The 15,327-nt window shown below is 46.7% G+C and overlaps 1 protein-coding gene across 5 annotated transcripts in view; it reads left to right on the top strand.

Moving 5' to 3' along the window:
- Nucleotides 1-15,327, top strand: part of SH3KBP1 (SH3 domain containing kinase binding protein 1) — a 309,921-nt gene that overhangs the window by 16,790 nt on the left and 277,804 nt on the right. The window lies entirely within an intron of this gene.

Here is a 15,327-nt window from a genome sequence, read left to right as displayed (position 1 = left end):
GTTTATATCACTGTTGATAGATACACAGAGTTTGGAAAATGACCATTTGAATCATCTGAAATTATAGAGTTTTTCTTCTGTCAGAGTGTAGAAACAGCAAAAACAAACCAGTACTTCTCTCTCGAACAAATTCAGAGTATCTTCGAATGGAGTGCTGGGCTCAGTTGTGTGGCCTGAGAGTGGGTGCTGAGAACACTGGGCTTATGAGCAGTAAGGCTGTGGGAAGGGTCTTTGCTGTGGGGCATGTCCTGGAAGTTCAGTAGAAAATAACCTTAGGATTGTTAGGAGCTGTGAGAGCCACATCACCTGTCTCAGAGTGGCCCATGCTGTTTTTACAAATACGGGATAGCTGATGTTTGAGAACCAGACTGAGATTTCACATCACACCTTTGGTCCCTAGTTGCTCTTAAACACCAAGTCTTCTGGTAACCATGGGCTGGCATTCCTGCCTGGCTGCAGTCATGGCAACCCTGTTGAGGTGGGTGAGCATGTGGCTTCAGTTTACCACCACTCCCTATTGCTTCCCAGACATGAGCTGTGATTGACAGTCACTTACTAGAGATAATCAGGCTCATGATGTTCCCGGATGTCCTTACCTCTTGGGTGCCCTGCCTACCCAGTAGGCCATGAGTTGCCCTTCAAATACGCACAACCTCAAGACTTCGAATTCTCTCCTGAAATTACAACTGGATTGTGCTTTCCTTGGTGGGCTTAATAATTATTTCCGAGAGTTGCTGGAAATTTGCAGGTCACAAGGACTATGTGAACCTCTAGGTGGAACTGCTATTTAGTGACTGACACCAGGTCACTCTCCTGTGAATGTTCCAGTCACACCCAGCAGGGCTGGTATGTTGTTTTGCATCTGATATCTTCGTCCTGCCATGTGTATGTGTATGTCGGGCCCATGAGTGAGAAATACCAATAGTTCCCAATCTCCCAGGCTCTTCCCACTCATATGAGCCTTAATTTGAGCACCAAAGCACCATCAGGGTCTGCTGTACTTTCCTTAGGCAGGTGTCATCACTAACCCTTGGCTCTATGCTAGATGTGCCTTGGGAGCTGCCATTTAAACATAGATTGTCCTGTGAAGAGCACCCAGGTGGTGGGCCTTCAGTGGTAGGAAAGGACACCTAAAGGCACAGTGTGGCCGGAGAGTTCTGAATCAACCCCGTTAGGGCTGTCTTTTAGGGGAGGGATATAGGTAAGTAAAACCAGAGTTAGTTTAGGGAATGCTATGGGAAAGCAAGTTTCCGCACTCCTTGAGGAGGCAGGGGGCAAGAGCAGGAGGAGTGGGGAGGAGAAGGGGGAGGAGGGGGAGGGACGGGGTAAAAGTGAGATGGGAGGAGGAGGAGGGCAGGAGTGGAAGGAGGAGCAGGAGGAGGAATGGGGGGAGGAACAGGGCCTCTCCCGACTTCTGTGCTGACTCAGGTCCTCCTCTTCCCCACCTGCACAGCTGGCCACTTGTTTTAGGAATCTTCTGTTTTCCTTCTGCCATTGATTGCTTCCTTCTGGGGGGCTAAGTCAGTAATTTGTCCAGTTTGCACCAAAGTTTGGTTATGCACCATGCTGTGGTGATGACAGGAGTCTCCAGCAGTCGTGAGTCCTTCCCTGGCTCCAGCAGCGCCATCCTGGGCGCCTTTGCCTCACATCCCCGCTCGCCCGGAGCTCTGCTGAGCCTTTGCCTGATCTCTTCCCTCCATCTTGTCCTAGGCCCTGTCCTGGGAAATGCTGACTTCAGCCTGGAGCTGACGAGCTCTTGCTTAGGTGGAAGGGAATAGCATGCTTGACTAAAATAGGTCATGTATGCTACAGTCGTAATTTCACTTTCTTGGGTTTATAAGAAATCACCAAGTGGTAATGAGTTATTTCTTTTTGAAGGGCCATCACAAGACGTCTTATTCATCTTTGCTTAACTTGGACTGCTGGAAAATGCAAGGAAATCCGACTTGTTGTAGGTAGACATCATTGCCTCTTCCCTCTCCTCCCTACCTTCCCCGCCTCTAACTTGGGTGCCAATGTGTCCGGCTGCACAGGAGAAGGGTCACTGCTTGAGGAGAGGGCACAGGGCACGTGCTGGCCCAGGAAGCCCCACTGGGGACTGCATGGACCCCACAAATCATGTACTTGGCACAGTGTCTCAGCCAGAATGGGCAACACAAGAAAAGTATTTATTGAATGAGTGAAGACAACACCTGGAGTCTGACTCTGAGCCAGAGTCCTCTTTCCTCAAACCAATACTGGAAATCAGGATTTAATAGTGTCACTTACTCACATCTGCACACCTTGCATGTGGTCAGGAGCAACTGGGAAAGTTAGTGCCCCTCAAAGCCTTCCTTGCTGTGGGCTCTGCCATTTCATGAGGCATATTTATGTGTCTGGAAGTATTTCTCTTTTGAAAGACCTAAAGAAATAGGTAAGAATTGTCCGTGACCTGGTCTGTAGGACAATTTTGGTCACACCATAGCATTTGTGCCATTTCTATTGTGCATACAAGAAGCTTCCTGTGGCCCTTGATTAGCCATGAACAGACATTCCTTTTGTGTTGAACTTGTCAAGAAAAGACCAATGATTGGCTCCTTGTGCGGGGTGCATTCTGTCGTTAGGACAGCTGGCAGTCTGGCCTGTTTTCCCGTCTTTCCCAAAGTCTCCTTGCCGCAGATGGGTTCGCCACAGAAGAAATCTTCTACTTTGTCTTCCTTAGTTGTGGTCCATGCTCAGCCTTACCACACTTCCTCCTGGGTACGTAAGGAAGCACATGTGTGTGCCCTGGGTTGTGCACAGTAGATCTCAGATAAGGAGCCAGTGTGCTCATTTCCGCAGGGTTTTCACCCAGCATTTTAGGGAACTGCTGCTGACCCGCTGTGTGCCCTGCAGCGGAGGCGGTGATGTTTTCTTCTTTTCCTCTGGCTGTACTTGTCCCTGGTGTTTTTGCTTCAGGATTCTTTTCTTCCTCCCCAGGGAGTAAATGCTTAAAAAATGCTCTCTAGTCGAAAACATAAAGTCTCCAGTATCATAAACTGGTAGCAGAAAAGCCTCTGTCATTTGGTTTAATATTTTAACCATTGCTAATGGTTAAGAGATTGCAGGACAATGGCGGGTCCCTTTGGAAGCCTGTTGGGGCTGCCCAGACTGTCAGCTGTCTGCTTTCGTCAGAGTGTGAATACTCATTTGGGGACCAGCCCACTTATCACAGCCACTCCAGTCTTTCAATGCTTTCATATTTGGAGAATTGTAGGAACCATATGCTGCTTTAGAGACTTGCTAAAAATAGAGCTTCAGTGGCCCACTGTTCTGGCATTGGAAATCGTGGCTTTTTCTTTTTTAGGCCAGCCTTTGTTAGCCCTAACTAGTTTCCAACCTGGGTACTTGGGATCACTGAGCAAGACCTATGTCAGTGGGACGCTGTTAGAGTTGGAACCCTCCTTCCCAGCTAGTTGGAATGAGAGTCCAAATCTGTTGAAATACGGAGTGCTGACCCCTGTGTGGCTGCCCGTCTCCATCCCCATCGTCTCTTCAGGTGGATTCTGTTTTGCTGTGCATTTCGGTTGCTTGCCACAAAAAACACACATGTCCAAAGGAGTGAATTCTGGGTCTCTGGAGTTTATGGTCCTGGTCAAACAAATAACCAGAACAGATGGGCGTGTACTGGCTTTGAGGCCATTGAAGAACAGAACTGAGATTCAGACCCACACACTGTGGGTTTGGGATGGTCTGAAATGGAAATTGTCATCACCATACTTAGTTGCAAGTTGGTGCATTAAGTGATTAAATGAGGTAAGAATAGGCTTCACTTCCATTGCTCATTTCATAAGTAATCTCATTTTACTATCCCCATTCTTGCCCACCTTTGGTTACAGAAATAACTCTGAGTGGGTTTTCTTTTTTAAGATCTGTGTCAAGCAGATACCTCATAAAAATGGCACAGACGAAGTGTTCTATTTAGAATTGGCCTGTGACACAAAAACCACGTGTGTTTTCTGTCCCCGGTCACTGGTTTTATTGGAGGTAAGGCCTGAGGGAGTGGAGGCCAGTGGCAGCCAATGGTATAGAGCCAGGCCTTCCTGGGAGGCAGCTTGAAAGTGCTGTGGACTTTGCCCAGATAGTTTTACTTAACAAAGAATCACTTACTAGGCCTAAAACAAGCTACTATGGCATTTGATAACTAGGTGTATTCATTTCCTATTGCTGCCATAACAAATTACCACAAAATTAGTGTCTTAAAACAACACTGACTTACTGTCTTATTCTTCTGTAGGTCAGAAGGCCGATGCAGGTCCCACTGGGCTCCTCTGTGTCGGAGAGGGCTGCATTCCTTTCTGGAGACTCAAGGGCAAATTCCGTTCCTTCCCTTGCCTTTTCTGGCACCTAGAGACTGACCACACTCCTCAGCTCATGGCCCCTTCCTCCGTCCTTGAAGCCTGCTGCAGCAGGCCCTGCCCTCACATCCCATCTCTCTTCCCTTCTCTTTGCCCCTGGCTTAGACTTTAAAGTAGCCGTAGGGTTACGTTAGCTCTACCGGGATAATTCAGCCGATCTCCCTATTTTAAGGTCAGCTGATTAGCAGCCTTAATTCCATCTGTGACTACAGGGTCCCTTTGCCAGGTATTCACAGGTTCCAGGCTCAGGATGTGGGCATGGGGGGTGGGGGGCTGTTCTGCCTATCACACCAGGGACATTGTTTTCCTTAATCTCCACATCAGTTCGGGCCACAGGGGCAGTGGCTTTGGTGGCAGCCTGTGTGGCAGCTTCCATCTTGGCAGAGTTTGAGGAAGTTGAGAAGGAGGTTTCTCTTAGCCCAGCAGGCTATGAACTTTGTCAGATACATTGTTTCTCTGTCAGACTTTCCTGGAGATGATCCCGGCTGGGACTCTCACCGAGGGCTACTGTCCCAGGGCCTCAGGGGCCTGGGGGTGGCATTGTAGGGGAGCAGGGAGTTAGGATGGCTAGTAACAGCTGGGCTGACCAGCAAGAGGGGAATGAGGAAGCAGGGAGACGAGGACAGGAAATGACAGATGAATCTGCCCCTTGGGAGGGAGAAAATAGAAGATAGGGTTGATTACATCTGGCCCCAAAGAAAATTAAAGCATGGCCTTTTTTGTTGTGCGCTGTCTGATTGATTCCACTATTGAGTCACTTTGCAGACTCTAAATAAATGTGTTTGGTCACATTTTGGATATCCAGTATACTCCAGCCCCTACAACCCCAGGGTCCAGTGTGGATACTTGGTGTCCCAGGGGAGGCTTGTCACCACCTAAAGCGCTCTCTCTGGAGAGGGCAGCAGCTCAGCTCGAGACCTCGTCCCAGGAGGGCTCCACTCTGGGGAGTGTAGGCCGGGTCTGGCTCACACTCACAGAGCTGTAACTGTGTTCTCAGGAATGCTAAGAAATAATCTGTTGTGAACTGACCTAAACAGGTTTGGCCTCCAAAGAATTGTCAGATTCTATTGGGAAACAGTTGATGGGATGGGAGCCTTGCGCATTTTTCCTACAGTCCCATGACCAGGAGGTGTGTTACAGGGAAGGCAAGTCTGACCACTCATTCAGACACTGGTCAGCAAGCAGGCACGGACAGAGCCCTCAGTCTCTTCTTTAAGCTTGGCAAAGCTCGTGCTTTCTGCCGAAGCAAGAGACATTCAAGGCAGATGTGATGGTGTTCCAGGGGCAGGATTCAGCTACCCGCCAGGGAGGGGACAGAGCCACCTTTAATGGCTGATCACGGGCCATGACAGGGTCCAGGGTCCCCTCTCTGAAGGGGGTGGACTGCTGGTCTTGCTAGATCTTCTCCATAGTTCTTGCTAGGTTTGAGATGCCAGCATGATGTTTTCACACAGTCCAGAGGGCAGGGAGCCATTGCTCGTTGCCATTATGCAGCTGACCTCCTCTGGAGCAGATGGACCCTGATTAGGCTTTCAAAAGCTGACCCGCCATCTCTGAGTGTTCTTTTCTGATTTGGGTACTTCAAACGCAAACTGACCGCTGTTAGGGCAGGAATGAACGATTAGACATCAATATATTACAGTGCCTATTTTTTAAGGATGTGTTGATTTTCAAAAAAAATTTAAGTTGATTTTTCCTTTAGACTTAAGGAAAAGATGCAAAAATAGTACAGAGAGTTGCCATATATTCCTTACCCGACTGTTCACACATCCCTCATAAGGGTAGTCTGTTATCAGAACCTGGAAATCAACGTTAGTGTAATACTCTTTACTAAAGATCTTAGTGAATTTCCTCAGTCTTTTCTCTAACGCCTTTTTTTTTGTTCTAGGATACTATCCAAGATTCCACATTACATTTAGCTGTTACATTTCCTTAGTCTCCCGTAATCTGTGACTCGATCTTTACTTGTCTTTCATGACCTTGACACTTTTGAAGAGTACTGATCAATATTTTGTTGACTGTCCCTCAGATGGGGTTTCCCCCTGATTGAACTGAGGTTATACTTTTTTTATGGTGCTAAAATATACATAACATAAAATTCACCATTTTAAGTGTACAATTCAGTGGCATCAAATACATTTATGATGTTGTGCCACCATCGCCACTGTTTGCAGAACTTTTTCATCATCCCAGACAGCAACTCTGTCACCATTAAGCAGTTACTCTCCATCCCCTTCTCTCCCCCAGCCCCTGATTAACATCTGTTTTGCTTTCTGTCTCTGTGATTTTGCCTATTCTATGTACTTCCTGTAAGTGGAATCACGTAATGTTTGTCTTCTTGTGTCTGGCATTTTTCACTTAACATAATATCCTCATGATTCATCCATGGTGTGACATGTATGAGAACTTCATTCTTTTTAAGGCTAAATAATATTCCATATATAGATGGACCACATTTTGCTTATCTGCTCATCAGTTGATGGACACTTGGGTTGCTTCCGCCTTTTGGCTACTGTGAACAATGCTGCTGTGAACGTAGGTATGTAAGTAATTGGTTCCCATTTTCAAAAGGAATGTGGAGGCACTGGAGAAGATCCAGTCTGAAGCTAGCAGGAAAAGGTACTATTCTACGTCTCCTATCCCTGACTAAGGCTTCCACAGAAGAGAGGGAGACGGGGGTGGGGCAGGGCAGGGGGATGACAGGGCCTTAGGGAGCTGGGTGCCGGAAGGGGGAGGGGCCAGGAGGAGAGAGGGAGCCCAAGCTGCCGTCCTTGCCCGAAGGCACTGCCTCTGGGGGAAGACCCAGAAGGTGCAGAGCAGGACCTTTGAATGCACAGAGTCATAGGCCGAGGGGAAGAACTGGCAGAGGATGGGTCAGGCCTGTGATCTGGTGCAGCAAGGGTACTTCATTCCTCAGCCCCAGAACCAGGCAAGAGGGGAGGGCTACAGGCTGGTGGGAGATTAAATCTCCTTACTATCTCCTGCTGCTCTTTTTCAAAATTTTGTGACCATATCTCCCAGTGAGAAGTATATCTTATATTGCAACGTGGTGCACACACCCATCCTTAGTTATAATTGAAATACTCATTACACAGAAAACATTTACCTTTACTACAAGAGCTAGACTCTGACATCTTTCATTCAATTCTGTGCCTTTTTTTTTTTTTTAGAGCTTATTGTGACTTGGTTTGGTCTCGGCTGAAAACACAGTGCTCCCTGAAAGTCCCGTGTGCAAAGCTGTTTCTGCCAGTTAGTTTCTCTTTTCCTGTGGACACCCTCCTTCCCCCACCCCCAAGAACAATGTAAACCATGTGACTGATCATGTTTCCCTCTTTGGTTTGGCTCAGGAAACTCAAAGCCAAATTGGCTTGACCAAGCTGTAGGTCTCTGAATGCGGCAGGTACTGTACACACTGGTACCTTACTGTTCCTGGGCTCTTGACCTTTCAACTGGATTTTTCCTGGTCCTACTTATTCATGTATTTTTGTTTTACTGACTTAATTCTTGGGAGCTGCCACAATCTATGTGGAATATGATGGAATGTGATGATAACATACATAAGAGATCACTGAGAACTTTGCTCTCCACTGAGAAGAGCTATGAGTAAGTTCTATATCCTTGGAGATTCTTTTTTGAAGCTATAGATCTGGACCTTATAATTTTCTTTTAGCTCTGTGACTCTCTGATTAATTTTTTTGGCCTTTGTTTCATATTATCTAGAAAACACCTCCACTCCTTTTTTTTTTTTTTAAAGAAACTTACCACAGCTGCAAAGGTAGAATTCAGAGAAGTTTGGTATTGGTGTGGAGGAAAGGTGTCATTTTATCTTTAAATAGGGGCATTTTAACTTGCACTCACATTTCCTAGAACGCCATTTGTTTATACAGACTTTTTTTTTTAAGTCCCAGGAATGCCTCTTAGCCAAGCGGCCTGGCCCTAGCGAGGCCGTGCCTCAGCCCTGGGTCTCGTCCCTCTCCTTGCCATGCCACCCGACTGGTTTCTCTGCCGCCTGCAGCCTCTGCCTGGGGGCCCCACATTCACGGCTGCCTTTCCCCTGGGCTCCCACACCCTCGGTGAGTCCTCACGCTCCCGGGCAGTGCAGCAAGGTCGGAACCGGCCCTGGCACGAGGTTAGCGTGCCCTGCCTTTCAGCCCCCAGGTCAGAAGGATTTGAGGCAGGAGGAAATGAACAGACCGTCTGATGCACCTGGACCTCCCAAGAGGCGAGGAAGACAAGAGAGGAAGAGTTTGGAACTGAATCCGTTTTTCGGTGAAGTTTTCAGTATGCAAAGGAAAACTAAGCAAAGGAGCAAACAAGACTAGTATTAGCTCCAGGGACAAAATGTGGCTATAGAAAAGAAACATAATCTTAGTGTCCCATGTGGCTAGGCTTTCAGTAATGTTTATGTCATCCTCATCATGAGGGAGCCATTTGTGTTAGTCCGCAAGGGCAGCCAGGGCACAGCACCACAGCCTGGGGGCCTTGCCCAACAGACATGGACTGTCTCACAGCCGCGCAGGCTAGAAGGCCGCAGCCAGCGGCGGCAGGAGCGCTTCCTCCTGAGGGCTGAGGGAAGCGTCTGGCCAGGCCTCCCTCCATGTCCTGTACGTGGTCATCTTTCCCTGTGTCTCTTCACATCCACTTCCCTTGATGTGTCTCTGTCCAAATGCCTCCTTTTTATAAGCACACTAGCCATGCTGGATTAGGGCCACCCTAAAAACCTCATCTTAATGAAGTACATCAGCAGTGACCCTATTTCCAAATAAGGTCACATTCTGAGGTCCTGGGGCTTAAGACATCTGAATTTGGGGGGACACAAATTCAATCCTTGAAGACATGGAGCACCGATCCAACCAAACTGATAAGGGCATGGGAGGGTGGGAGGTGTGTGGAGGGGCGAACAAGGCGAGCAGACCTCAGCTTCTGTGCTGAGATGGCGGCGCATGGTGTCCGAGAGCAACAGCATCGGCGGAGAGCCACGTAGGCATCTTGTTTAGAGGCCTGGAAGCAAATGCCACAGGACCAAGTAGGAGAGGTAAGCGTAGTTGCCTCTGGGGAGGGCAGTCTGGGGGAGGTGGGAGAGGGCTCTGCTGCCTGACAGCCCTTCACAGCTGTTTAAGTCTCTGTGTGTGGGCTGCCTCGGGTAACAAGGACCTGTGTCACCTGTGCTGCCTACCCTGAGCTGCCCACATTTGAGGTGAGAAAAGGAAGTGGGGACTGTATTGGCATTCAGGCCACCACTGCCAAGAAGTGAAGTGTTGGGCTTTCTGGGACCTATTTATTGTTTCATTCGGAAAGAACGTAATAGTTACTTTTTAGCTCCTTATATGGGATCTACTTTAATATATTCAAAAGCAGGGTTTTGGGGGGCAGTGTAGTTCACTACATATTTGAAATTCTGCAGAAGATGTCTACTTTTCTCTCTGTTGCAGTTATTGATGTAGAAGCGAGCTGGAAGTGTCTGACAGGAACTGTCACTAAGCCACTGCAGTGAATTTTATTTTGGTTACGGGTAATTGTTCCATGTTTGCTTCTGAGGGGAGCAGCGGCAAGAGATTTCCTCTCCTCTTTTCTGAAAGCTTCCCCTTTAGCTGTGCAGACATCTCTCTGTCCAGGCCCCCATGACGTGATGGGGAACAGAATGCTGAAGCGGGCGCCTCTATCTGCAGACAGTCAGTCCCTCTGCTGATGGCACATAGCTTGGGGAATGTGCTGGTCTGTTAGGTAGCTGGTAGGATGACAGTATTAAACCATCTGTGGAAATGATTAGAAGAAAAAAATCTGGCAAAACAGCAGACCAGACAAGTTAAAAAAAATATTTTATGGCACACAGTTCAATTAAGTTAGTACTAACTAGTTAAAAATTAATGTTAACACTGTTACTACACACACTTAAATGAGAAAAAAGGAGCCAATTGCAATATAAGGCACATATTCAATATATACTCAAATGCTTATTCAAACATTTATATATTCCTTGTAGGTGTAGCACTATGCCAGGTAGGGACTAACAGTAAATGAAATGCATACCTGGTCCCTTCTTCTAAGGAAGTTCTGTCTGTTTTAGAGTGACAAGGCATATCATTTAAGAGATGGTAAGAGTTAAAATAACAGTCTAAGGTAGAAGTAGGCAAACTATGGCCTACAGGCCAAATCTGGCTTAATGCTTATTTTTGTAAATAAAGTTTTACTGGAGCACAGCGTGCTCATTTGTTTCCCTGTTCTCCATGATTGCCTTCTCCCTATGATGGCAGGGTTCAGTAGTTGCAACACAGCATACGGCCCACCAAGCCTAACAGATGTACTGCCTGGCCCTTTAAGAAGAAGTTTCCAACTCCTGTTCTAAGACAATAATTCAAAAGCTGTTGCAAGGCAGTGTATGATAATTAGAAGTAACAATTAATGCTGTAGCTACTAAGTCTGAGAATGTAGTGGTGGGTGGCCTGAGACAGGGTTTGGACTGGACCTTAAGCCATGAAAGTGAAGGGCATTTTGTATGTTAGGAATAAGGAACTGGACTTCATGGATGAAAATATGAACAGAACAAGAAACAGAACAAGAGAACAAGAAACAGCAGTCATTTCCAAGAGAGGTTTAACCTTGTGACCCTGAAGGCCACTAATGCCAGAAGACTTGTGTGGATAGGCAGTCTCCCATTCCATGGTGACAATGGTCTGCAGAGTCTTTTGAGAAGGGAATTCTGGAAAAGAATGTTGTGTACCTGAGAGATGTTGGGAGGCAGAAGGAAAGAGGAGACCCCCCCACCCCGCCATCCGTGGCCACTTCTTTGTCTCTTTCTTTTCTTAGAGCTTCTGTACTGGCCACCATTTTGTCTGGGTCTGCAGAGCTCCGTGCATGTCCTCATGGCGTATACTTCCACCCTGTGGGACCCAGCCCCGTGCAGCTGGTCATCAAAACCTTGCCGCCTGCCACTATCTCCCGCACGCTGGGACTTCCCCCTCCCAGCCCATGTCCTGCTGTCTGGGCACCTGGCAGGCACTGAGCTCTCGCACGCTCTCTGGATGAGTTACTAGCAGCCGCTGAACTCAGCTCTGAATCCTTCCTCTCCTGCTGGGCACAGCCCCAGGGCACCCATGCGCTGCTTGTCCTTGACCCTGCCTGTCCTTGACTCTGCCTGTGGGCTTTCAAGGGATGGTGAGGATGGGGCAAGGAAGGGGCCGTTGCCCACTCTGCTGGGTCCTCACAGCCACCCATCGGTGCTTCCATTTACCCTCACACTCCTTTGTTTTCTTTTGTACATTAACACACACACACACAGATAATATGCAAAAGAGGATTCCATAGTGCATTTTGCACTAAGCTTGTTCTAGACTGTTTTGTGAAGCACCTCAGATTCTCTTCTCACAGCTGACTTTCACCAACAGATGACCCTACTTCCTGTGTAAGAAAAGACGTCAGTTCCCGTGTGCACCCCCATCTCTCGTCTTTATATTGCTGTTGGAACACTTACACCTTTTTGTCCTCTTTTTATCTAATGTCAGAGAAAGGAATATCCTTCCTTCTCTTTGCATCCTTTCCTGACTTCTCACCTATGATGGCCCGCTGGTGTGTAATGCTGTTGTCCTGCTGGTGTCCCGCCCTGTCAGACTCTCAATAAATACGTACTGGATCAAAGAGCCATTCTGGGTGAGAAAATGTCAGCTAAGATTTTGTAAGGCTGGGAAGGCCCAATCTGGCCCGCATTCATATTTGAGCGTACTACTTGTATTCATGTGTGTACTTTGGTATCATCATATTTTTATCAGAGCAGCCATAGTATCTGGAGCTTATGGCTCAGAAAATCTCCATTGATTAAAAACATATCAGCAGAAACAGGGGTAAGAAAACAGGCTTTGAATCCAGACTGGCTGGTGGCTGGGATATCAGCTCCACTCCCTTGGGCAAGTTACCTGATCCCTCTGGGAGCCAGATTCTTCATAAATTGGCAACAGCAATAGGTAGGCACCTCATGGAGTGTGTGCCAGCTACTACTGCTGTGCAACAAATGGCTCCACTATTAGCACCTTCAAACAGCCATTTTCTTATGCTCACAGACTTTGTGGGTCAAGAAATTTGGCAGGGCATTGTAGGCTGGCTTGCGTCAGCTCCCCAGTGCCTGGGGCCTCAGCCGGGAAGACCTGAAGGCTGGAGGTGACTGGGCAATAGGGAAGCTGGAATCATCTGAAGGCTCTGACACATACATCAGCCCTCGGTATGACTTGGCTTCCTCACAGCATGGAGGTGAGGTCTCCAGGGATATTCCAGTAAGTGGGTTGGAAACTGCGCATTAGCCTTTCGTCAGCCAGCCTCAGGAGTCCCACAGGATCACGTGCCTGCACGCTCCTGGTCAGTGTGCTCACCATCCTGCCCAAATGCAAAGGCCCAGGGAGAAGATCTGATTTCCCCTATGGATGGCTGTGCTCACCTCTGGAAGAGCACAAGGGATGGGAGAGGTTGCTGCAGCCACCTTGGAAAATACCTGCCACAGAGTAGTTACAATTAAATGATGTGATGAGAATAAAGGCACCTGGCACCTACAGATGAAGAGTGAGTGTATTTTCATTCAGCAAAGATTTATTACATTCCTATTACATGCCATGCTTGAGGCCTGCGTTGGGCCTGCAGGGGCAAACACAGCAGAAGTGGCCTCTGCTCTGCTGCAGCTTTCACAGTAGTGGTGGACACAGATGGCAGTCCAGTGTGATCGGATCTGTGATGAGGACTTGGAAGTCCATCTCCTTTCATGGAGAGGGACTGTGTGAGCATCTGGATTTGTTGATTTCATCTGAACTGAGAATGAAGTGGAACCCCCCCCTCATGAATGAAGACAAAGGGCAATTTGCTCAGGATTAATGTGGACCTGTTCACTGCTGCCTTTTTAGTGGTATTTCTGCAGAACAATAGGCTTGTAGCCCTAGGGTGCCTCAGAAATCATTAGGCCCAGGGGCTGCAAGCACCACCTGACCCTGCTGTTCAATGCAGACTTATGTTCCTCCTTCCTTAAAGGGGGTTTAGGAGAGTGGTGGAGGAGTAGAGAGTTGCCTGGGGGACCATATTCAACCTACGCATGACTCCCCTACTCTGTGGCTTGGGGCAGAGAGGCAGGAGGGTGCACAGGTGATTCTGACACCTGGCGGAGGAGCCGATGTAGTGCAGCCGAACACTTCTCCAGTGACACTGTGTGTCAGTCCCCTGGGGAGCTGGCTACACTGCAGCTTCTGATCGGCTAGGTCTGGGTGAGGCCAGGGCCTGCTGCTGAGCAGTGAGTGGGTAGGGAGTACTGGTGGGGTACAGACAGAGCTAGCTCTCAGAGAGTGGGGTGCCAAGGGCGAAGCAGTGATCTACCACATTTCTGCCATGTTTCAAGCACACATGTCTTACAGATGGGGACTCCTGTTAAAAACTATAATCATGGTATCACTTACACCTAAACAAGCAAAACCTCAGTCTGCCTTATATAAAACACATCTCAATAAACCCAAAATCAGAATGTAAATTGGCATAACCACTATGGAAAACATGAGGTTCCTCAAAAAATTAAAAATACAATTATCATATGATCCAACAATTCCACTTGTGGGGATATAGCTGAAGGAAAAGAAAACACCTTCTGAAAGAGCTATCTGCACCCCAGGTTCACTGCAGCATTATTCACAATAGCCAAGACATGGAAACAACCTAAGTGTCCACTGGTAGATGAATGGCTAAAGAAGATATGGTCTGTATGTGCAATGGAATATTGCTGAGCCTTAAAAAAGAAGGCAATCCTGCCATTTGCGACAACATGGATGGACCTTCAAGGCATTATGCTAAGTGAAATCACTCAGATGGAGGAAGACAAATACTGTATGATTCCACTTTATGGATTCTAGAAAAGCCAAACTCATAGAAACAGGAACTCAAGGTGGGGTTGGGGAAACAGGGAGATGCTGGTCAAAGAGAATACATTTCCAAGAAGATGAATATATTCTAGGGGACTGGGGTGACTGTATAACTTTATACTTATCTGTCTTTTTGTCTTTATTTTTTAGCTTTAGTGAGATATAATTGAAACATAACACTGTAAGTTTAAGGTGTACAATGTAATGACTTGATACACTTATATACTGCAATATGATTGCCACAACAAGGTTAGTTTACTCGTCCATCACCTCACATAATTACCATTTACCATTCTGTGGTGGTGGCGGAGGTGAGAATATTTCACATCTCCTCTCTTGGTAACTTTCAAGTATGCACTAGAGTATGGTCATCTCACTAAAGCTAAAAAATAAAGACAAAAAAAGACAGATAAGTATAAAGTCATCCTCACTACACACACACACACACCCCATCAACAAAGAATACATCTGAATTTAGCATGTTCATGGAGGTGGCCTCACAGCTTTGTTCCAAGCTCCATGCTTGTAGACCTTTTTTTTTTTAAATAGTTGAATATATATATTCTAAGAAAGTAAAGGGTTACATAGAACATTTTAGAAGGCTTTTACATTAAGAAATATATTAAAATATAAAAGTTGTAACAGTTAACCTTTATCCAGAAAGTAACTTTCTAAAATGGCTCATTTCCCAAGAGTTCTAGATAACTATTTACCAAACAGAGAAATAATTAAAAAGAAGCAGACAAGACAGAAATGGAAATAATGCCTCTGTTTTCCATAGCTGGCAGTCTAATTGCAAACAGAACATTACATAGATGGAAAACTTAATTTTTTATTGTGATAGACAGCTAATTATGTGATAAACCTAAAAGCAATAAAAATATTACCCAGTACCCTCACACGATATAATAGGAGCAAGTAAATCATAGATGTAAAACTGCAAATTTACTGTAGTAGAATACACTGTGTTATTGAATAAAAATTGGCTTGATGAGCTAGAGTAGAGCCCAACAGAGAAGACCCAGAAAATCACAGAACCATTTTTGGTAGGCAGGGCTAACGAGTCAGCA

Source organism: Manis javanica, chromosome X, assembly GCF_040802235.1.
Source record: "Manis javanica isolate MJ-LG chromosome X, MJ_LKY, whole genome shotgun sequence".
Lineage (NCBI taxonomy): Eukaryota > Metazoa > Chordata > Mammalia > Pholidota > Manidae > Manis > Manis javanica.
The sequence above is the reverse complement of the archived record's forward strand: the minus strand, read 5'-3'. Positions and strand labels throughout refer to the sequence as shown.